Source organism: Nomascus leucogenys, chromosome 12, assembly GCF_006542625.1.
Source record: "Nomascus leucogenys isolate Asia chromosome 12, Asia_NLE_v1, whole genome shotgun sequence".
In the NCBI taxonomy this organism is placed as follows: Eukaryota; Metazoa; Chordata; class Mammalia; order Primates; family Hylobatidae; genus Nomascus; species Nomascus leucogenys.
The window spans coordinates 95030757-95057164 of record NC_044392.1 but is presented as its reverse complement, the minus strand read 5'-3'; the positions used below and the strand labels follow the sequence as shown (position 1 = coordinate 95057164).

Genomic DNA, 26408 nt, shown 5'->3' with positions numbered 1-26408 from the left:
TCCACCCTACTCGTCCTCCTCCCCTCCTCCCCACTCTCTCTTTCTTTTTCTCTCACTCTCTCTCCCTCCCTCTTTTTTCTCTCCCTCATTCTTCTTTTCTATTCTCTTGCATATTTCTTGAATCTAGAGAAATATAATTTGCAAATAAAACTCCAGAAAAATTTGTATTTTGGAGCTAGCAAGTGATAATTATAGACTCTGTATTCTTAGTAATATTGCCATTCTAAATTCTTCTCAGCCTTTTAACAAATGCAAAGACAGCCGGGTGCGGTGGCTCACGCCTGTAATCCCAGCAATTTGGGAGGCCGAGGCGGGCAGATCACGAGGTCAGGAGACAGAGACCATCCTGGCTAACACGGTGAGATCCCGTCTCTACTAAAAATACAAAAAAATTAGCCTGGCGTGGTGGCAGGCGCCTGTAGTCGCAGCTACTCAGGATGCTGAGGCAAGAGAATGGCGTGAACCGGGGAGGTGGAGCTTGCAGTGAGCCGAGATCACGCCACTGCACTCCAGCCTGGGCGACAGAGCGAGACTCCGTCTCAAAAAAAAAAAAAAAATTGCAAAGACATTTTATTGTATTTTTTGCTTTTGTCATATGCAAGAAAAAGATCAGCTTTTTTTAAACTATCAGCAAATCATGCACAAAATTTCTATCAGCACCAAGTAAAATTTACCTTCAAGAATCTAAATGGCTGCAATGAGCCATTTGATACCAAAACTGAGTTAAGATATTCATTTTGATTTTTAAAAGTAAATTTATAAAAATATCCTTAGTTACTATTAGCTATACTATCAGGCGTTCCTATTTCATTATTTATGGGGACATTTTTAATAATGAAATAAACTCCTTAGTCTTCATTAGTAGGTACATAATGTAATCTAAAGTAGAAAAACTCAAAACTCTGTAACTGCAACTTTATTTTTCATTGCTATCATTTCCATCTTATTCCATCCTAGGTGATTCTTTTTTTTAGATGTTTTAGGACTTTAACGTTCTTCACATATTCAACATAAAATACTGACAACAGATAAACAAGAGGGGAAAGACCTTTCAGCAAAGTATCACTCTCATCGTCAAACATTACAAAGAAAACAGAAAACAGTCAAGAGAACAAAGGATAAGGTAATTTAATAGAAATGTTTAGCTTAATGGCATAATTGAAAAACAACCAACCAATCAACTTTCTCTTCTACCTGTGGAAAGAACGGTAAAAATGAGTCAAGAACTTCTAGATGTTTTTCATAAAACAGCTTAAAAAGAGGAAGAGGAAGACTGGGGAGGGGGTGCAACTGTTGCTAATGGAATGCTATAATGCACAAGGTCAAGGATTTAATAAATTCTAAAAGTGTCTACATGTATCAATGATAACCATATTATTAGAAATATGAAAGTATAGAAATATAAAGTATATGGTATTAAAAACAGACCTTGCTAATATAAACATATATAAAGTATGACACTTCTCTTGTAATAACAGTATAATGATCGATCTACAGTTTGCCCTTTGCCTGGTACTCTTAAACCACTCCTCCAATGGTCAATGTTGACCTTGAATCAACAGCCTCTGAACACAGGAGACCCCAACAGATGTTTAGATTCAGCACCTAGAGGGCCCCACCTACCCTCTATGCTGTGTGTTCCCATGACTCCAGAAATAATTAATTGCAACTTGCATTATTAAGTCCACAGGCAAGTTGGAAATCTAACTAGAAAAAGTAGCAGCAAAGGCAAAACAAGCGGGAATTTGTTAGAAAAGCAACTAGATTTCTTAAAATGCTTCCAGTTCAAGCCAGAATTAAGGTGAACATTAGGTCCCACCAGCATCACAGAGCTATAGATGTTTTGCTGTTGTTCTTTCAAAAAAGAAGAATCTACAATAAACATGTTCATTTGAGGAAAATACTGTGTTTGTTAACTTTTTGTAGCCATACGCAAGTTACTTCAAACTTTGTATGTTGTTCAAAAACAGAGTATATCCTGGTTAGGATGTGTTCATAGCTGATGCATCTCCAAAAAATTTTTCATGAAGGCAGCCAGCTTCTGAACATCTTCAATAGTGACAGCATTATACAGAGAGGCCCGGATGCCTCCCACAGACCTACACCCTTTCAAGGGCAACATATTAAGTTCAAGAGCTTTATCAAAAAGTCTTTTTTCTAAAGCATCATCTCCTTTGGCATTGCCAATGCAGAATGGAATATTAATCTTGCTTCTATTTTGGGGCTCCACTGGACATATGTAGAATCCTTGAGAATTATCAATAATCTCATAAATCATTTGAGATTTGATGGAGCTAAGCTTCTCCATGGCCACGGCACCTCCATTGTTTTTAATCCACTCCAGGACCAAGCCCATGATTTAGATGCTGAAACATGGAGGGGTGTTGTACAAGGAGCTGTTTCCAGCCTGTACCTGGTATTCTAGGACCGAGGGGCACTCTCAGAGGGCAAACCCCAGCAGGTCATCACAGACAAGCACCACGGTGATCCCAGCAAAGCCAACATTCGTCTGGGCACCAGCAAAAATCACACCAAACTTGGACATCCACTGGCTTGGACAGGAAGTTTGAGGACATGTCACAAACCAGTACTGCTCCCTTGACATCGGGTGTAACGTCAAACTCCACACCATATACCATCTCATTTGTGCAGTGATACACGTAGGAGGCATCCGGGTTGAGGTTCCAGGTGCTTGGATCTGGAATTTTTGTGTAACTCCTAAGTTTAGGGTGAATGATATTTATAGTCCCAAACTTCTTGGCTGCTTCTGCGGCCTTAGCTGACCAAGCTCCTATCACCACATAGTCCGCACGTCTTTCTGCTTTCAAGCCAATCAGGTTTAAGGGGACAGCACCGAACTGGCCGGACCCACTTCCTTGCACAAAAATCACCTTATAGTTGTCTGGAACGGCTAGGAATTCCCACACAAGATTCTCTGTATTGTTAATAATCTTGGCAACATCTGACGGCCTGTGACTCATTTCAAGAACACTAATGCCAACTCCTTTGTAGTCTAATAATTCCTTTTTTTAATCTCTAACACTGAGTGAGGCAGCTTGGCGGGACCAGGCCCGAAGTTGACCACCTGCCTCGGGATGCCCACGGTACGGCGGCGAGGGCGGCAAGTCAGCCAAGGAGGACTGAACACGTGAACGGATAGCGTTCCTGTCTAGGTAATTCTTACAGATAAGTGGGTAAGTGAGTGGAAAACACAGACTTACAATGATTTGCCTGGTCTTCTAAGCAGACAACAAAGAAACAAATATATAAATTTAATTAAAATCAAATTTATTTTAAAACTTAGGTGCCAGAAATCCAGAAACTTTCTTATTCTACCTATAGGTGATTATATTATAAAAGTGCTACTAACATCCCCAGTTACACTTGTTTAACACAGCATCTTTCTAAAAGTACTTGAACAATAAGCAACATTTGAGAAAGCCACCACACAAATTCTATCCACAATGAAGGAACTCATACAGAGCCTTGGCCCTCTGAAAGCAACCAGAAATGAAGCCAAACGATCATATGCAACATACACCAGTCATACCCTCAAGGAAAAAAAGAATGAAGCATTTAAAAGTCTCCTACAAATGACAGCAAATTCAAAAATAAGAAGCAACAGCTCTTTCACATGAGAAGGAATCAGTGCAAGATCTCCTGCAGTACAAAAAGAGTGTTTTGACACCTTCAAAGGATCACAGTAGCTCTCTAGCAATAGATGCTAACAGGAATGAAAATTCTGAAATAACAGACAAAGAATTCAAAATATGGGTTGCAAGGAAAGTCAATGAGATACAAGAGGAAGTTGAAAACCAATACAAGAAAACCAGAAAAATTATTCAAGATATGAGAGATGAGATGGCTATGTATTATATAGCAATTTTTAGATATGTATAGATATATACATATATATATCCATATATATATAAAATGGCTATAAATATGTATGGATATATATATATATAAAAAAAATAGAAGTGTGGAATTTAAAAAATCACTAAAAGAATTGCAAAACACAATAGAAAGTTTTAAAAATAGACTAGACCAATCAGAAGAAAAAAATTCAGAGCTTGGAAACTGGTCTTTCAAATTAACAGTCAGAGGAAAAAAAAGTTTTTTGAGAGAACAAAGCCTTTGAGAAATATGGGATTATATAAAGCAACCAAATCTATGACTTATAGGCATTCTTGAGAAAGAAGCAAAAAACAAAAAACAAAAAGAAAACAAAACAAAAACTTGGAAAACATATTTGAGAGAATAATTTTGTATTTTTTTAACATGGTTACAAAGGTAAAAATCTGGATACAGGAAATTTAGAGAACACCTGCTAGATACTACACAAGATGAACATCACCAAAGCATATTCATAGTCATCAAGCTATCCAAGGTCAATGCTAAAGAAAAGATCTTTAAGACAGCTACGGAAGGTCAAATCTCCTATAAAGGAAATTCCATCAGACTAACAGCAGACTTCTCAGCAGAAACCTTACAAACCAGTTTATATGCTGCTAAACTGAGTTTTATAAATGAAGGAGAAACAGCCTTTCCCAGACAAGCTAGAGGATAGATGCTAGAAAATTTGTCACCACTAGACTGAACCTACAACAAATGTTCAAAGGAGTTCTGAACATGAAAACAAAGGGATAATACTTGCTACCATAAAAGAACATATAAGTACAAATTTACCAATCCTACAAAGCAATTAAATAAGTTACACTAAAAAGTAACTAGCTAAAAACATGATGACACAAAGAAAGCCTTACATATAACATACAAATATTAATTTTGAGCATAACTGACCTAAATTCTCCACTTATACAGATTGGCAAACTAAATTTAAAAAATGAGACCAAACCATTTGCTGCCTTCAGGAGATGCACCTAATGTGTACTGACACCCAGAGGTTCAAAGTAAAGGGGTGGAGAAAGATAGATCACACAAATGAAAAACAAAAAAGGGCAGAGGTTGCCATTCTTGTAATAGATAAAACAGACTTTAAACCCACAACAATAAACAGAACAACACACACACACACACACACACACACACACACACACACACATACAGAAGGATGTTATATGATGACATAGGGTTCACTTCAACAAGAAGATTAAATCAAAATCACACAAGTACATGGAAACTAAACAACTTGCTCCTGAATTACTTTGAGGGAATTAAAGAAATTAAGGTAGAAGTCAAAAAATTATTTCAAATGAACATAGAAACACAACATATAAAATCCTGTGGCACACAGCAAAAGCATTGTTAAGAGGATAGTTCATAGTGCCAAATGCCTGAACAAAAAGATAGAAATATCTTAAATTAATAAACTAATGCCTCACCTCAAGGAACTAGAAAAACAAGAGTAAACAAAATACTAAGCCAGCGGAAGAAAAGAAATAAAAAAGATCAGAGTGGAATTAAATTAAATTGATTTTAAAAATTATAAAACTATCAATGAAGGCTCAACAAAACAAAAAGGTTGGTTCTTTGAAAGGTTAAACAAAATAAATAGAATGCTAGTTAGATAATCCAAGGAAAAAAGAGAAATAATCAAATAAGTACAACAGAAATGACAAATGTGTCATGGCAATTGATATTGCAAAAACATAAAAGATTCTCAGAGACTGCTATGAACACCTCTATGTATACAAACTAGAAAACCTAGAGGAAATTTATAAATAAATGAAAACATAACTCCCAAGATTGAATCAGGAAGAAATTGAAGTCTTGTGCAACCAATAATGATTTATAAAATCAAATCAATAATGAAAAATCTACCAACCAAAAAAAGTTGAGGATCAGATGGATTCTGTGCTGAATTCTATCAGACATGTAAAGAAGAGCTGGTACCAATCTTACTGAAAGTATTCCAGGAAATCAGGGAGTAGGGATTCCTTTCTAACTCACTCTACAAAACTAGTACCACCCTGTTACCAAAATTTGGCAAGTATACAACAAAAAAAGAAAACTACAGGTTAATATCCCTGAGGAATATAGACACAAATATCCTCAAGAAAATACTAGCAAACTGAATCCAAGAGCACAGAAAAAAAGACAATTCGTCATGATCAAGTAGGTTTCTTCCCAGAAATACAGGAATGGTTCAACATCTGCAAGTCAATAAATGTGATTCACCATATAAACAAAATTAAAAACTAAAATCATATCATCTCAATGGATGCAGGAAAAATATTCAATAAAATCCAGTAGCCCTTCATAATAAGAACTCTCAAGTAACTAGGCATTGTAGGAACATACCGTAAGACAAACTTGCAGCCAACATCAAACTGAGTGGTGAAACATTGAAAGCATTCCTCAGAACTCGAGCAAGCTAAGGATGTCTACTCTCACCACTCCTATTTAACCATAGTACTGGAAGTCTTAGCCAGAAAAAATCTGATAATGAAAAGAAATAAAAGACACCCAAATTGAAAAAGAGGAAATAAAAGTGTCTCTGTTTGCTGACAACATGATCTTATATCTAAAAGACCCTAAAGTTTTCTTCAAAAGACTCCTCGACCTGACAAATGACTTTAGTAAAGTTTCAGGATACAAAATTAATGCATGAAAATCAGGTGCCTTTCTGTATACCAACAATACTTAAGGTAAAAACCAAATCAAGAACTCAACCCTATTTGCAATAACCACACACACAAAACATAAAATACCTAGGAATACATTTTACCAAGGAAGTGAAAACCATTACAAGGAGAACAACAAAACTCTGGTCAAATAAATTGTAGATGGCACAAACAAATAGAAAAATATCCCATGTTCATGGATTGGAAGAAGTAATATTGTTAAAATGAGTATAGAGCCAAAAACAATGTACAGATACAATGCAATTCCTATCAAATTACCAATGTCATTTTCACACAATTATAAAAACAATTCTAAAATTCGTATGAAACCAAAGGAAAGCCTAAGTAGCAAAGCAATCCTAAGCAAAAAGAATGAAGCCAGAGGCATCACATTACTTGACTTCAAACTATATGACAAGGCTATAGTAACAAAAACAGCATGATATTGGTACAAAAGAAGACACATAGATCAATGGAACAGAATAGAGAACTCAGACATAAAGCCACACACCTATAACCAACCGATTGTTGGCAAAGTTTACAAAAGTAAACAATGGGAAATGGGTACCCTATTCAATAAATGACATTGGGAAAGCTGGCTAGCTAATATGAAGTCAAACTGGACCCCTACCTCTCACCATATACAAATATTAACTCAAGATACACTGAAGACATAAATATAAGATATGAAACTATGCAATTCCTAGAAGAAAATCTAATAAGAACTCTTCTAGATATTTGCCTAGGCAAAGAATTTATGACTAAGGCTAAAGGCAAATGCAACAATAAAAATGGACAAATGAGACCTAATTAAACTAAACTTTTGCACATAAAAAAATAGTCAACAGAGTAAACAGACAACCTACAGAATGGGAGAAAAAAATGCAAACTGTGCATCTGACAAAGACTAATATCCAGAATCTATGAGGGACTTAAACAAATCAACAAAAACCAAACAAATAACCCAATTAAGAAGTGGGCAAAGAGACACTTCTCAAAATAAGACATACAAGAGGACAACAAATATTAAAAAGTGCTCAACATAACTAAGCATCAGAGAAATGCAGATTAAAATCACAATGAGATTCTATTTCAGACCAGTCAGATTGGCTATTATTAAAAAGTCAAAAAATAACAGATATTGGCAAGGATGTGGAGAAAAGGGAAGATTTTATACACTGTTGGTAGGAATGTAAAGTAGTTCAACCTTTATAGAAAACAGTATGGAGATTTCACAGAGAAATAAATACAGAACTACCATTCAACCCAGCAATCCCACTATTCAATATCTATCCAAAAGAAAAGAAATTGTTTCATCAAAGAGACACCTGCATTTGTATGTTTATCACAACACAGTTCACAATAGCAAAATCATGGAATCAACCTAAGGGTCTATTAGTGGTTGATTGGAAAAAGAAATGCAGTATATGTATACCATGGAATACTATGCAGGCATAAAAATGAATGAAATTCTGTCTTTTGCAGCAACATATATGGAGTTTGAGACCATCATCCTAAATGAAATAAGTCAGAAACAGAAAATGAAATACTGCAGGTTCTCACTTTACAAGTGAAAGCTAAACAATGGGTACACATAGACATAGAGATGGAAATAATAGACACTGGGAATCCCAAAAGGGGATACAGTGGTAGGGGGTAAAGGTTGAAAAACTACTTATTGGGTACTGTGTTTATTATTTGGTTAATGGGTCCATGGGAAGCCCAAACCTCAGCATTACTCAATGTATTAACATAAAAAACCTGCACATGTACTTTCTGAATCAAAACAAAATAAAATAAGTAGCCTAGTCCTCTTAATTTAAATAGACTTCCATTTATAAAATAATTTAGATATTAAATTATGAGACTTTATAAAGCCAACAATAATAATGCTTCATTCATTTATAACATTATAGAGCCTGATTAAACTAATGACTTTCTTAGTCTTCAAAATATTTATATATGTGATATCTGGCTGAGTTTTTAGCATATGGTATTTGTTCAAAAAATGTTGCTTGCTATATTTCTGTTGTTTGTAGAGGAGGTTGAAAGAGGGAATAGAAGCGTGTAGAGAAATTAGCTTTATGGAAAATAATATGTTCCACTTTGAATATTAGCATTCTTTCAAATCAAAACAAGGTAACGACTGATTAAATATTTGTAATCCCTGATTCTATGCAACATTCTTTAGAATAATAAATAATCATTATACAATTACTTGAAAATAGTGAAGACATTTTCTGTGACAATTTAAGACAGAAAATATTTGTTTAATAAGTTTGGAATACATACGGCAAAGTTGCTATTTAAACTTCGATTAACCCAATATTCCTTTACTATGAAAATATTTACGAAGCATACACTACGTGCCAGAGAGTTTTCTAGATTCTAGGGGTGTAGAAACAAACAAGAGAGATAGGGCTTCTTATCTTCTAGAGCTCACCTTTTAGTAAGAGGACACTAAATAAATAAACATATAAACAAAATAACAAGATAAGGTCAGCAAATACAAAAAAAGATGTTTATGAAAATTTGACAAATGCTGCTGGATGCCTATTCATTATCCATCTTTTATTGCTAATAGAATATCGCTATTGTTCAATGTTGCAAAAAAACTATTTTTAAGTGTTCTTTTTGGCAATGTGATGCAGTTCTGAACAATAAAATGTGTGAAGACTTGAAATTTCTGGGAGAGTTTCATTCCTTTCACAGGTATATCCCCTTCTTTGCTGTTTACTTCCTCCTGACTAGAATGTGGAAGTGACGTCTGATGCTGGGTGGCCACACTGTGATTATGTGAAAAAGACAGGACAAGGACCTTGAGTTAACTTTACCAATTGCCTACATATCTCTTAGGTGTGAGAAAAATAAAATTATAACTCATTTAAGCTACTCTTCGATGAACATTTCAGACAAATGGGAATCCTACTTTCTACAGAAAATGATGGTGTATGACTAATATACTGGATAGTTAGGAAAGGCTTTACTGGTAGTTTAACATGACAAGAAGTGATCATGACCATAAAAAAAATACTATATAGGAAAAAACATTCTAGACAGACAGAAGACCTAATATGAGACCATGTGTCAGTCATGAGCTTTACCAATGTGGCAAAATTGTCACGAATTATGGAGAAGTTACCTGTGATTATAAGTAGGTGGGTTGATGACACCGCCCAGTAAGTGTATCAATGGTGACTGGGTTTTTGAAGGAGGTGAGTAAAGCAATAATATGGAGAGGGATAGTAAGTGAGAAAAAGAATGGTTACTTCTTTGGAGAAATATTGCTTAGTGTGGGTGACCAGGCCACAGACCAGATGAACTCAGCCTGCAGAACAACTTAGTTTGCTAGCCCTGGCCACCTGCATATATAATACATATTACCAATTACTCTACTACTGGCAAATTGGTAATGTATTTCTTTTAATGTGAGTAGGCAGGGGGTATTTGACATATTCTCTTTCTTCAAATACAGAGTCAAACATATCATTTTCTATTTGAAAGTGGCCTATATACTAGAAATTTTATTTTCAAAAGGACACTATATTTATGTTTATTTATGAATACAAACAAATCTAATATCTAAGATCTGAAGATGAGATATCTGAAATTTCAAAAAACATGAAAATCTAAATGAAAATGAAAAACCCACACATAAGTGAAACTCTATTGATACTGTTTTGTTAATGATTGATGTAATATTATATTTAAGCTATTACAAATTATACTTATGTGACTGTACTCTTATTGAACTAAGCCTATATTCTTTAGATTCAAATAAACATAAATCCAGAGAAAAACAGGTATTAGGTACTGGAAACAACACACAATTTGACATTAAGAAATTCTAGATTTGGTGGTGTGGAAGAAATAGCATGCTAATGCTAAGAGAGTTCATGAATTACAGCAGTTAGCATGATCTTAATGAAATTTTGGAGCAATTAAACAAAATATAATCATTGATGATACCTAAATTTTAAAACAACAAATCCTTGTATGTTTTCCATTAACATTTGCAAAACTTCCAACTTTGTTGAACACCAAGCCTTATAATTATTCATTCACCATAATTATTAGTTGGTATTTAAGTTAAAATAAATGTTTCTTGCAAATTTAAACGTTATATGTTATTGTTTTACTTTTAATATGAAAAGCTACTCTTTTCCCATTTCCTGAAGTAAAGCTTTACCAAGTGATTTATACCCTTTACCAAGTGATTTATAAATGCAATTTGTTTTTAAATAAAAGTACGGTGGTACAATGATAGAAATTCTTATAACTCAAAGCTTTTAATTAAAACCTAAAATATGTGTGTCACTGTTAAAGAAATTAAAATTTCCAGAGCCTTAATAAGAAAAACTATTTGTTAAGGGGTCCTGAAGCAATTGTGCTTTTGAAGATAAGGCCTGAAACAACTTCGTTCTGGCATTTGTTTTTACTCTACTTAGCATTTCAGTTCTGTGTTCACAGAAATTTTCTCTATTCTTTGTGTGGGAAAGCACCAAGGGTGTATCTGCCTGGAAGGGAGAAACTTTTGCAAAAACCTAGGAAACTAAAAAGGGGTCAAATAGAAATGTGGAGAGTTGCCCCCAAAACCTCCAAAAAGACATGAGTTTTTGTTGTTGTTGTTGTTGTTGTTGTTTTTTAAAGAATCCTAAGGGATTTATCTTTGGGGGGATTCATGCATTAAACTGTAGTATAAGAGGAATGATTTTGTATGGACCCATCAGGGGTGTAGTGTAACCAGCAGTACTAACAGGGGCTTTATAGTGCAATAACCTGCCAGGAGTGGATGAACAGCTGGGGAACAGTTTGATTCACAGATACTTCCATGTTGGTAGAAGGCCTGTGGTGAAATTTGTGGATGTTTTACAAATAAGAAATCCATTGCCATTCCAGCTGTGCATCCTCAAGCTGCAGATAATAGTGAAGGGTTCTTATGCCAAATGCCCCCAGAACTAAAACGAAATTGCTTGTATAACACACAGCCCTTACTGGATAATAACTCTTCATCTGTCAATATTTGAAGCCAAGGTTTTTATTTAACATCACAGTGAACGGGTAAACTACCTGAGATGCAAACAGGAACCCTTCATTACACTTACATGTCTGCCTTACCTTCCTTATTTATCAGGTTCGGTTCTGAATATACATATGCAGAGATCCCCACTAATCCTGAGACTCATCCCTTAGCAATTTGTTAAGGCTTAGGGCCTCAGTATAGATTTTCTTCACTGAATAAAGCTGTGTGGAAATGTAGACTACGCCAGTTAAATGAGTCCAGCAAGACATAACCAAGCAGTACGAAACCATTATGATGTTGAGGATCTGGTGGTAATTCTGAATTATTCATTAACCTTCATCCTTTTACTCAGCTGATATGTGGTGTCATCTGATGTTACTTTTATTGCAAACTGGAAAATTGTTCCAAAATACAATTCTTGCTTTTTTTTTTTTTTTTTGACAGAATCTCGCTGTGTCACCTGGCTGGAGTGCAGTGGCACGATCTTGGCTCACTGCAACCTCCACCTCCCAGATTCAGGGGATTCTCCTGCCTTAGCCTCCTGAGTAGCTGGGACTACAGGTGCATGCCACCACACCCAGCTAATTTTGTACTTTTAGTAGAGACGGGGTTTCACCATGTTGGCCAGGATGGTCTCGATCTCTTGACCTCGTGATCCGCCTGCCTTGGCCTCCCAAAGTGCTGGGGTTACAGGTGTGAGCTACTGCGCCTGGCCAAGTCTTATTTTTTGTTGTTTTATTTTGTTTTTTAAAAAATCCTTTCCTCATATATATGCTAAATTTTAAAAAATATGCTCAGTCCATAATATAAAATTTAAGGATATTTCATTTTTATTTATCATTTAGAAATTTTGGATGATTTATTCCATATGAAGCCATAAAAAGGGAGGAGTTGGGGATCCGGGCACTTTGAGTTGAGTCAGTGACTTGTAAAGCAAAAGTCATCTGCAAAAATACTGTTAATTTTAAAAGGCTTGTAAATCATGCTAATGTTTGTATTCATTCTCATAAACAATATCAAAACGTGACAAAATTATATAAGTGATGATAGTTTTTAAAGGTAATGAATAATTTTAATGTCATATTCTATTGTTTTCTACAATTGAACTGCAAAAAATTTATTTCTTTTTGAAACATTTATTACTTTAGCTTTACCCATGTACTCACAGGTGCATTAATCAATGGATGTTATTACTTGTATCCAGGAAGGCAATTTGATCGTTTAAGGGTAACTTATTTTACTTGGGGTTAATTTGTAGGCAGCTCTAGAGCTCTGGGGCTTTAAGAAGTTAGTGAAGGCAACAAAATGAAAATTAACAGCTTTTGCCCTGTATGGCCATATTACATGGCAGAAATTGTACAAAGTAGCAATAAAAGTTCACTGCAAACCCTAAAATGGACTTAGCTTGGGGAGTGTCATTGGGCTTTGGGTGTCATTGTCACCACTGGAGGCTATTTTTATGTAAACAGATCACAGGAAGTCTGTAAATCCAAAACACATGAGTAAAATAATCTTCCTGGAAGCAATTGTGTATGATTGCCTATGTCTAAAAAATAATGATGCGCTGTCATTTTAAAATGCAAGTGCTTTGCAGACTCCAAGATATGTGTGTGTGTGCATATGCGCATATATATATGCGCATATGCACACAGAAATTTGTGTCTCACTTCCACTCTGAGAAGTAAATGGTTCACCTTCCATTATTCCCATTTTACGGTTGAGGATATGTGGTCCACAAAAGTTAAATGGCTATTAAATGATGAGGCTAGTTAGTTCTGGCAAAATCACCGATGGATCCACGAGAGTTAGTTGTACCTTCTCGGGCATAGAAATAGGAAGCCTAACATAGAGGCCATTGAAATTATTCAAAATACTATAGAATTAATCAGAACTTGAGCAAAGACTGTACTGCAAAAGACAAAAAACAGTGAAGAGTTAGAAAGGACAAGCTTTGGTGGCTGATTGGGCAAGAGTGAAATTAAAAATGAAAATGACTCAGAATTTTAAGTCATTGACACCGATAATAAGAATGTGCAATTTTTTAAGGTTAACTTTTACTTTGAGATGAATTCAGACTTAAAAAAGAGTTGTAAACATAGTATAGAGTTTCCATATTCCCTTTACCTAGGTTGCACTAATTAACATCTTACATAACTATAGTGCAGTTATCAAAACTAAGAAGTATCATGTTATAATATCATATAGGTTCAGAGTGCAATTTAAAAATCACTTCTACTTCTAAGAACCAAAAAAACATAGTGTGAGAATATGTAATCAACGGATGCCAACATCGAGATGAATCATATGTTGATATTATCTGACAAGATACTGAAACAGCTTCAATAAGCAATTACAAATTCTTTTTATACAAGTGAAAAAATTAAAAATCTGCAAATAAATAGGAGTTAGAAGTAGATGGAAATTATAGAACTAAAAGATCTAATAACTGAAAAAAATTACAGAATGGGCTCAATATTAAAATGGACATGAAAGGACATAAAAACCAATGAACTGGAGAACAGATGAAGATAATTTACCCAATGTGGAAAACAAACCAAAAAAAAGTACTTAAAATGATCTGTTGGACAATCCCAAATGGCTAAATTGATATCACTGCAGTCACAAAAGGAGAGAAGAGTGCTTGAAGTATTTGAAAAGTATTTTAAGCAATAATGGCTGAAAACTTCCCTAATTTGCAGAGAGGCATAAACCTGCAGTTTCAAAAAGCTGAGCCAATTCCAAATAGGATAAACAAACACATCCATGTAAATACACGTCATAATTAAATTCCTGAAAACTAAGAGCAAAAAAAACATATTGAAAGCAGCCATAGAGAAACAACACAGTAATTATGTACTAACATTGATTTGAATTACAGCATATTTCTCATTCGAAATCATGAAGACCAAAAGCAAATAACATATTTTATTAAATACTGAGAGAAGTGAACAACGACACATTTTATATCCAGCAAAAATATCGCTCAGAATTAATGAGAAATAAATACATTCTCAGACAAAGAAAAATTAACAGAATCCTTTGCCAGCAAATTTATCCATAAGAAGTGGCTAAAGGAAGTTCTCTAAGCAGAAAACAAACAGAAACAGAAGAAAGCTCGAAACTTCTAAAATGGAAAAAGAATATGAAAATTCATAAAAATAAACTAAATAATAGATGATCTTCCTTTTCATGAGTTTCTTAAATCATAATTGATGGTTGAAGCAAAAATTACAATACCATTTGATGTGATGCCCTATGTATGTGGAAGAAATACTTAAGACAACTCTTTTTTTCAAAAGTGGAGAGGGTAAAGAAACACAAATGGGACTAAGATTTCTATACTTCACTCACTCAAAATGCTAAAACATTGATAAATAATAGAGTACAACAAATTATGTTTGTATATTGTAATACCTAAAGCAACCACTAAAACAAACTACCTATAAAATGGCACAACGAGGTACTATAAATACAACAAGATATAATCCTAGAAAATGTTCAGGCTTCCCACATGAGTCTAAGAAAAAAGAAACAGAAGAACAAGAAATGAAAGAAGCACACAGAAAACAACAGATTGCCAGTAGATGTGACTTGAAAAAGGTAACGGAAGAGACCCTTGTGGTGATAGAATTGTTTTTCATCTTGACTGTATCGATGTCACTATTCTGGTTGTGATATTATTCTATCATTTTTCAAGATGTTACCATTGAGGAAAAATGGGCAAAGGGCACATGGGATCTCTCTTTATTATAGCTGCATGTGAATTTGTAGTTATTTCAAAGTAAAAAGTTAAATTAAAAATATACAACCACAGTGCGATACTACTACATCCCTATTAGATTGTTTAAAATGAAAAAGACTGATCCTACCAACTGCGGGCAATGATTTGGAGTAACTGGAATTCTCATACTGCTGATGAGAATGTAAAATTATGCAACCACTTTGGAAGCAGTATGTTCATTTCCTAAAAATATTTACCCATACACCTGCCACATGATGTAGCCGTTCCATACCCAGATGTTTGTCAAGATGTCAAAGCACGTACCCACCTGAACGTTTGTTCAAGAATGTTTGCAGAAGCTTTGTTTGTAATATCCAGAAACTCAGTACAATCTAGATATTTTTCAATAGGTGAAATGATAAACAAATTTTGGAATATTCATGCAATAGAATACTGCTCAGCACTAAACGATAATGAACTATAGATGAATGCAATTACATAAATTGGTCTCAAAATGATTAAACTGAGTGAATGAATACAGATAACAAAGAGTACATACTGTGTGATTCCATTTATATAAAACTTCAGAAAATGCAACATAATCTATACTGACATAAAGCAGATTTGTGGTTGCTCAGGAGACTTGGGGGGGCAGAAGATAAGAAGGAGGGATTATCCACGGCCACTAAGAATCCCGGGTGGTGATGATATTGATGGAAATGTTCACTATCTTGATTGTGGTGATGGTTTCTCAGGGATATATTTATGTAATAACGTGTTAGATTATAACTTTAAGAATGTTCAGTTTAATATTTGTTTCAAATTTACCTCAATAAGACAATTTAAAGCAAAAATATCCCTGTAAACCCCTTATTTTGGGTTACTTAAGAAAGGCAAACAGATGACATACTGTTATCTTCACTGTGCAGATTAGGAAATTGGATTACTGTGTTGTGCAGGGTAAAATTACATATTAACATTTCAAAGTCGACAAGAGATAATCCCCATTTAGGAAACTGGAACCCTTCCTCTTTCTCTCCTCTACACCACAACTTTCACACTCTGTGCTCAATACAACATATCTATTATATATTTTTAAGAGACATCAATTTTCCACTGTTACCACTTGTCATGCGAAGTACTGGGTAGATTAAATCTAAAAATGTGCTCTGGACCTTTGAGATATTGGATCAAACTAAGCATATGGCTTCAGTTTAAGAGCTACATTTTCTTTTCTGACAATTTAAAATATTATGTTACAATGCCTGAACATATAAAACAATTGTTAAATATTTAGAACTACTATGATTTCAAACATTTTGAGAGAGAATACTTATATTTACTGAGAGTCTTCCACATGCTAGGTTTATGCTGGGAACTTTATATATTGTATTTCATTTGACCAACATAGAAATCCAAAGTAGATATTGTTATTTACTGTGAAATCTGGAAAGAGACAGATTAAGAAATTCAGTCAAGTTAATAAGGATAGAGGGAGGTTTTTTTTTTTAATTTTCAAGGGGGCTTTTAAAATCAGAATTTATCTATTCTGTCAATAGATTTCTATCTTATCAATAGTTTCCTTTGAATTCTGCATATACATAGATAGTCCACAGCATATATATATAAAATATCCAATTTAAATGATATCTGTGTAATCTTTGTAATGATATCTATGAATTTTCTTCATTTAAAAACATTTAATATCTATTCAAACCTATTTAATCACTTCTAATGTAGAAAATAAAATAATAGGCTTAATAGTAAATTACAGTGCTCATAAAGACATTGGAAAGACAGGTTAAACTAAAAAAGTCAGATGTCTTCCTTTCATATTTCAAACATGTAACTTTATACATCATAAAATTATAGAGGATAAATAGAAAATCATGTAGGTTGATGAAAGTATCTCTCTCTAACGCCATCTCTATCTAACACGAGGAGTGAGACAGAAAAGAAGAGGATACCAGTTCCTTGAAATCATCACATGATTTCTGTGAAGGAGTGAGAGGTCAGGTTTGTTGTCACTCACAGTCCACAGCTTACTTCTGTGGAGATTCCTTTGAGGTTCCCTTAATGCAGGAAAATGTTACTCAGGATGGAATATTGTCTTTGCAGTTCTAAATAGCAGGAAGTAACTCAAATCATTTTTGAAGGTTTTAAAGCTTTTATCTCAAAACTCCACAATTTAGAGCTACAGAAAAAAAAAAAAAGAAAAAAAATAACTTTGGGAGCTGTGTGTTTTTACAGTTCCCATAGGCTTCATCATACCATTAGGAAGGTTTTATTACAAATGTTTCATTATGGAACCAAAACAAAACCACAACTCTCAGTTGGTTCTTTTGGTGTCTGGATTTTCTCTCAAATTGAAATTGGAACGAGAATGAAATATTGAATGCCATACAAAATGGCAAACAATGGAAAATCGTATTCTTTCTAAACCAATTTGTATTCTGAAATTTTTCTAACCAAATCTGATGTCTCCACCTCTGTATTAGTTGACAATACAAATACAATATTAAAATTATATATCTGACTGTGGGGCACTGTGGGAGGGCTAACCCTGAAGAATGGAGTAAGAGGTATGAGTGAGTAAAAGAAAGTTTCTTAAAGGAATAGACAGGTGATTCTTAAGGATTAATAGGCATTACCTGCATTCCCAAAGGAGGGAAATGTAACCCAAACAAAAGAAGAAAAAATGCCAATGAAATTCAAGACATTGGTACGATACTAGAAACGTGCAGCAGAATTAGAGATTGGAGTGAATGTGAGTGCTGGGGGAGGACAACAGAAAAAGTATGAGACAATATTTTGAAGACATTTAAATATTAATAGTTCATTGAAGGACTTTCAGCAGGAAATTAACTTGACCAGCTGTGTTTTTAGAAAAAAAAATATTTTTGAGGGGCACATTGGAGGCAAAGAGACCAGACAAGTTCTGAAAACATTTCAAGAAAGAATGAATGTTGTAACTAAAATCATGCAGATGGGGAGGAGGAAGAGTTTAAGAAGCAGCATGCATGTGACTAGATGACCCTGGATAAACAGGGGCAGAGAAAGAGGCAGTGTAGAATGATTTCCTAGGTGACGGAATAAATAAGGAGACAGATCATCACGGTGTAGATGAAGGCATATTCTGAAGAAGATTTGGGGAGAGGTTAAGGAGCCAATTTGTGGACGTTTAGAGTCTGATGTCTGTGTGCGCATAAGAACACGTCTGGTTGGTACTTGTATTAGTCAGAGTTCTCCAGAGAAAAAGAATCAAAAGAATATATAGACGACAGATAGATGAGAGGGTATTTATTAGAAGAATTGGCTTATGTGATTACAGAGGCTAAGAAGTCCCATGACAGAGTTGGGGATGCTGATAGCGTGGTTCATTCCAAATCCAAAAGCCTCAGAACTAGGGCAGCAGATGCTGTAACTCAGTCTAAGGCAGCATGCCTGAGATGGGGGATGGCTGTTGTGAGTCTTGAAGTCCAAAGGCCTGAGAGCCTAAAGTTGTGATGTCCAAGGTCAGGAAAAGGAGGGTGTCCCAGCTCCAGGAGAGAAAGGGAGGAAATTCACCTTTCTTCTGCCTTTTTGTTCTATGCTGCACCCCAGCTGGTTAGATAGTGCTCTCCCACACTGAGGGTGAATCTCCCCTGCTCAGTCCTTGACTCACACACCAATCTCCTCTGGAAATGTCCTCACAGACACACCTTAAAACAATGCTTCACTAGCTATCTAGATAGTCCTTAATCCAGTCAAGTTGAACCTCAAGTTGACCAACACAGTACTGAATATAGGGCATGGTATGACAGGAAATGGGATAAAGTGGTGAAAATAAGAAAAACAACATGGAATAGACATAGTCTTACCCTTATGGATTTTTCCATCTATGGGAAAAGAGTAAACAATTGTAGGAATTGGTTTTAATTAGTGCTATTGTTGCATGGAAGAGGCTGGAAGAATATGTAATGATAGCTTCTAACAGGTAGATTTAGCCTAGTTTGGAGCACAGGGTCTCTTCGCTGTGAAAGTTATACTTAATTTGGCCCTGGAGTTGAGTGGAGGTTGGCAAGGTGATTATATGCAGCAGCGGAAGCACAAAAGTAGAAGAACCTTTAACGTATTTGCAAAATAAAGCTGGAGAAGCTAATCAATCTGACCTTATAGAAAAGTGTACTACATTCTCTGAGCTATAAGATCTATAAATTTTGAGGGATTTTGAATAGAGAGTGACATGATATGCAGGACTAGAGCTCAGAAACATTGTCATGGGGATATTGGTAAGATTCGATTTTTAGAAAATATTTCCAAAAGATTAAGGCAAGAGTCTCTTTTTTATGTCAGAAAGTAATATGATGATCTAATTTGTCCTGTTACATAATACTATGAGATAATAAAATATTTGAAGGGGAATATTAATAATAATAGCAGATATTAATAGTAATGATTTAATATTTATTAAATATTGCAAATCATTTTTGAATCGTCCTGCTATTTGACTGTGACAAGTTAATTGTCTAAATTCTTTCACCTATTTAAGTTTGGTTGTTACTTTTACTTTCAAAGTGGGGATATTAACAGTAACTTTACCGTTAATAGGTGCTTGCTATGAAGTTACATACTATAAAAGATAAACGGTATTTATATTAGTGACTGGCACACAGGAAGTGCTCAGTAAATGTTACCTATTTTTACTATTATTAATATACTCATCACCCTCATAGATGTTTACACATTAGACTATTACAATTTTATATCACCTTAATGTAAACTATTTTATTACACCACGTCTTAACTTGAAAGAAGCTAGGAAGCAGAATTGTAGGTATTGCTAAGAATATGGAGAGATATTAATCATTTTCCTCTTGTGCTGTCACAAGGCTTGGCATGTGTAGTCATACATAGCTCATGGTTTAAGTGAAATCCACAGCCAAATATAAGCCAAGGAGAGCTTACTCATGGTAGGAGTACAGCACGGAGACAAGGTTATTGATTCCACATTGACACCTGGCTCTCTACAGCAATGCCCTTAACATTTATTACTGGAAATACTCCTTATTGTTACTGGTAGGTAGTATAAAAGGTATGGGTGGATTTCTACTTTAATTCATAGGGAACAGAAAGACTTAAGAAGAGGAATACATTAAGTATATCAATATAACCCATCAGCTGCCATATATATATTTCATATTAATTTATACAAGAATCTCTCAAGGTAAAAATTATCATCTTTCTTAACTACTCCTGATGAATGAGTCTTAGAAAGGATAAAAGACTTCCCCAATATCTCACCACTTGTAATCACAAGACAACAGGTTGCAATCCAGTTTCTAAAGCTTCCTAGTGATGCACACATGTTCCAAGCCCCTTTCATTTCTGATTTTCACTGGTCCCCACCCTCTCTAGGCTCCTTTTCCATAGTACATTATCATAAACTTAGTGCTGTCTTGATTTCCACATGCTTTTTCATGGTACCACTATCATAAGAGTGTGTGTGTGTATGTGTCTGTGTGTATTGGAGGGGGACAAATTTTTACTAAATTTCAAAGATTTGCAGTTGTTTCAATAAATATATTAGAGTTATACCACTTTCAAAAGTTCCTCAGCCATTCCTCTACCAGAAACTTGTCACCAAGTTATCATTCTCATTGATCCCAAATAGAATTGGGCTCCTCCCTCTTCTTTCTCAGTCTCACCTTCTAGTACCTCCCCTAATGCCAGTTTCCCAAATCCTTCCAACACTGGGGGATTCAGCCTTGGGTTTTTTCTTTTCTTTCCCCCAGATTATTGAAACCATTTCCACAATATTTTAAAGTTTGATTCCCAAGAAAAATTTGTCTTTTCCTCTTTGATATATATATACAAAGCATTTAACCAAATCTCTGACACAGAGTAAGAGCCTGATTCTCAGTGGCTTTGAAAACTACAGGGGAAAAAAAAACTTGAGGATATTGACCTCATTTAGGTGAAGGGGATACTCAGAGAATATGGTCAAAGAGTATGTATGTGATGATGGAGGCTATGCATAATTCCAATCTTTCCATCTCTCTCAACCCTTTTTTTCTCCCATGTAAGAATATATTAAAAAGGTGATAATGACTTTGTTTAAGGGACAAGTTTCTAGTAGCTCTAGTTTATGTTTTAAAAAGTTAATGATGTGGAAAATTGAAGGTAGTGTTTTGTGCACATTTATGAGAGATTCTAACGCCTGATACTTAAATACCGCTTTGAGTTGTAGAGACAATTTTCACATCTTTTTCTATGTTTGAACATTGGTCATTATTTTCTTCAGTTCATGTTAATATTAAGTTTTAAAGGTGGTAGAGAAAAGGAACAGAAGAATAGTCTGGCTTCTGGCTAAATGATCGTTTCTCCACCTAATGTGGGCCCAGTGGGGATGGAGGGGAGTAGAGTGTTGCCATTTTTAAATGAGATAATTTGTAAAAGTGTTTGACGTCATCTTTATTTTAGAAAGACTTTAACAGATGAGATTTTGATTCCAATTTCGGAGTGGCTCGTTATTTAAAGAGTAGGGTTAATGCTGTGCTGAGTGTTCACATGGATGTATGAGAAAACTGCTGCTAAACAATAGATTAAAGGTTGGACTCAACATTTTACATTTTTAAAGGGTTGCCAAAGGGAAAGTCTATAAAGTAAGAGCATAACCCCTAAGAACAAAACAAATTTACAATACCTCTTCTAAATCTAGCAGTGCAACACAAGAAGAAAGTGGGCAGAAAGGAAAGGAGAAAGAAGGTAGGGAGTAAGAAGTGGTTAGGAAAATCTTTTGAACAGAGTAGTTGAGGGGGCAGTCATCTTTCAGCTGAATCTTTGAACAACGGATAGAAATTGATAGGAAATGGACAACAGAGAAAACACTGATGTTTCAGCAGAGAAGAGTAATAAGAGTGGAGACATGAATACTGGAATTAACATGGATACTCAGGAGGCCAAATGGAGTCAGTATAAAAGAAATGTTAAATAAATGTTTGGATTCATATTTACTTTGTACTCTGTGCCATATGCAATATCTTTTTTTCTCCCCGCAACTCCATAGATAATGTTGAAATACTTCATGCCTTCTGAGATAGTTTTGAGAAGGAATTGTCCAAGAGGAACTAATTGTAGAATGACCTAACTAAATCTTCTAGTTTTCTATTCTTCAACGGCCCTGCGTAGGTCATGAGTACTTGAGAATTCACTTTTTCTATAAATTCACTACACGCCAACCTTGCCACTTTCAATAGTTTCTTAACACTGACATTGTGGGATGATGACCACTTGTGGAATTCTGGTTGAGAGATAAAATGGCCTTCATAAGCACACTTCACGCTAATCAGACTTAAGGATATTTAATGTTTCCCTTGATACTGTCTACCAAACAAAGTACATTTATATGCATTCTAGAATGTCTTTCTGTAGCTGAAATAACACATACATAAAGGTTCTGCTATTAATGAAATATGTAAAAAATATCCCAGAAAGACTAACATTAAAGAGGTATAAAACATAGGCTTTTCTAGTACATTGACCTAGTATGTTCCTGTTACAAGCCTTCCTATTATTTAAACAGCTGAACTGGCAGCTTTAAGACCCTTTAAAACTTAATAGTGCAATTTCAATGAGACTCTGAAGTCCATATGTGCTTTAATGGATGTTTTAATTACAGTATTTTATAGTTGTTTCTCTATGTGTCTAGAATTATATGTTTATAACCATCCATATAAGTTACATTATTGTAAATTTTTATATTTAACTTTTTGTGACTGAAATGGCATTATATTTCACTTTTGTTATTTTTCAGGATATCTGTAATGTTTTCAGTTGTACAATATACCATATTTTCACAGGTTTCAGTGCTCACAGAGTCGCCTCAAACACTGTGAAAAAAGGAACTTGACAAATCTTTCCAAAAAAGACGATCACTTCATTTCTATCCTTCATGAACTTGTGCTTTCTTTGTAGTGTATTTTGGCTTGAAATAATTTTTTTTAAAAAACCACAGAAATAGATTTTAAAGATGTCCTGGCCATTTTATCTGGGTTTTTCAACAAATACTCTTTTCAGTATTGACTGCTTATATGCATACCTTATTGACTCTAACTTTGAAAGTTCTTTGATATTATGGATCACTAGTCTATACGTTTTTGAATTTTGTATTTTTACAGAGTTTTAAACAGAAAATATACTATTAAAAGTTGAATGGTTTGGATTTGTGTCCCCACCCAAATCTCATGTTTAATTGTAATCCTCAGTGTTGGAGGAGAGGCCCGGTAGGAGGTGATTGAATCAGCTATCATGAGACTAGCAGATTTCCCCCTTGCTGGTCTCATGATAATGAGTGAGTTCTCATGACATCTGGTTGTTTAGAAGTGTGTAGCACCTCCCCCTTCTTTTTAATTCCTCTTTCTCTAGCCATGTAAGACATGCCTGCTTCCCCTTTGCCTTCCACCATGATTGTGAGTTTCTTGAGGCCTCCTTAGTCATGCTTCTTGTACAGCCTGTGGAACCACGTGCCAATTAAAGCTCTTTTCTTTATAAATTACCCAGTCTCAGGTATTTCTTTATAGCAGTGTGAGAACAGACTAATACAAAAGTATATGGAAAATTTATAAGCAATACCTTGTTGCATTTCTTCCTCCCTCCTTTCCTCTTTTCCTTTATTACTCCCTTTCTTCTTTTCTTTTATCCAGCCTCCATTCCTTTTCTTTCCTTCTTAGCTTAAAATAACAGTTAATAAAATTGACCCTTTATTCTTTAGATTTTGTTTATTTATCTACATACATAGAGGTTAAATCAAGCTACTTAGTGGCCGAATATCTGATTCAATCTTCAGAAAATTTGAACCTTACTATCACCATATAATAATAGAAGAATAGAGTATTAGTGTCAAGGCTTGTAAAATAAAATGTATATTTTAAAAAGATAGGCTCAGTCAATAAATTCTGATCAGGATTTTCATTATCAAAGACATTTAATAAGTAATGATCTGAAGTGAATATAATGATAGGCATTGTGCCCTGGAAAAGCTCTAGCACAAAAACTTTTTCAAGTTTTTTTTTTTTTTTTTTTTTTTTTTGAGACGGAGTCTCACTCTGTCGCCCAGGCTGGAGTGCAGAGGCGCGATCTTGGCTCACTGCAAGCTCCGCCTCCCGGGTTCACGCCATTCTCCTGCCTCAACCTCTGGGACTACAGGTGCCTGCTACCACGCCCGGCTAATTTTTTGTATTTTTAGCAGAGAAGGGGTTTCACCGTTTTAGCCAGGATGGTCTCGATCTCCTGACCTCGTGATCCACCCACCTCGACCTCCCAAAGTGCTGGGATTACAGGCGTGAGCCACCGCACCCGGCCCTCAAGTATTTTAACTACATATAAGTAAATACTCTAAGCACACTTTGTCAAATACTGCATTATGAAATTATATGAAATATAAAATATGTATGAAATATAAAATATAGTGTAAAATATATCTTTTTAGTCACATACATCAAGGGCTAGAAAGAATCTCCATTTAGAGAGAAACCAAAAGGTGAGATGATGGAGATAGTGGGGAGAGTAGAACATGTTCATTAGATGCTGAAGGTAAATACTTGACATACTTTTGGAACCTGATTTGTGGAGTGTGAAACAGTAAAAACATAAAAATTTGTTTAAGTTATGTCAACTTGGAATCTGAAAGTCAAGATTTAAATCCTGTTATGACTGAAACCAGATATGCATTTGGTTGAAAATATCATTCCCTAAGAGATTTTTTTTTTTAAAAAAAGAACAACTCAAGCTTATAGCAACAAAAATGATAATAATGCTAATTATTCAGAGAGCATCTGGCTCTGGGCTCTATTTCCTGAGAAATTATGTAACTGTTGTATAATACATCAGTATGCCGAGGCAGAGAAGGCAGAAGAGAGTGCTGGAAAATGGAGAAGGTGCTGATTTAAGCCTTATCAGCTTCTAAGGATTGTTTGGCCTGCTGCTCTGGTTCCTTCCTCAGGAAGCCAAGATTTGCATGGCTGCTTCTGGATGAGTCATCAGTTTGGGCTCACTAAGCTCTGCTGTGGCCTGGTAGAGAAGGATCCTATGTCAGGAAATCTGGGATATTTACTGACACTCATGCATGTCTGTAGCTAGTAAGCACAGTTGATTTGAATCTACACGAAATGAGGCTGAGGGCAGGGGTTTGATCTTTGTATGGGCCAGTTGGCTTTTTTTGACATAGTGATCACAGACTGTATCTCACCCTGACCAGCCAAGTGTCTTGCACATATGAGCTACTCATGAGAGAATGGACAAGTTCCTATGTATGTACTAACCTCAAAAAAAATTTCCTTCTCCTAGAAAAACAACTCAAGCATATTGTCATCACTTATTAGCACCAACTTCATTTATTAGGTGAATTTGATTGTTAGAAAATTCAGTGGATTTTTGAGATGGATTTCTGGTTTGCAATGAAATAAATATTCTTCAAATAATGTTGTTAATAATACTTTATTCACATAGACTCTCCTTTAAATTAAATGAAATTAGAGTATTAAAATGACAAAATATTAGCCTTCAAAATTATAGGTGACCATTAGGAATAGTTTAGACACCCTTGCAGAATTCTAATGCTGGTGAAGTTCCATTACTGAAATACACTAAAAAATATATATTTATCTCAGGTGAGCTTATGTAGTGTATACATGTTGTGTAAATAATGCTTGTATTTTGCTTTGGGAAACCACCTCTTCCTCACTCTTAATCCATGTAGGATGACCTCACTTTTGAGACCTAGAAGTAACCTCAGGACTCATGCCTTGGTGATGAAATTTAACTAGTGACATTTTTGGTAACTATCGTACAAGAGAGATTTTCCTCCGCCTTGATGAATTAGGTAGGAAGATGAAAGTTGGGCACTGTTAGGGTCATTAGCAGGAAAGGACCTACCTGAAAATAAGGCTAACCTGGAGAAAAACAAGGGCATGGGATGCAGGTGGGGTTGGATGGTGGTGTTAGACAAAAAAAAAAAAAACAAACCAACAAAAAACAGTCTTAATGACATTTTTCATACAACCATATGTGAAGGTAAACTTTGGGACTTCAGAGATTT

The 26408-nt window shown here is 35.0% G+C and overlaps 1 pseudogene; it reads right to left on the bottom strand.

Annotated features, from left to right (window-relative positions):
- Nucleotides 1-1993: 1993 nt before the first annotated feature.
- Nucleotides 1994-26408, bottom strand: part of LOC100594328 — a 63224-nt pseudogene continuing 38809 nt past the window's right edge.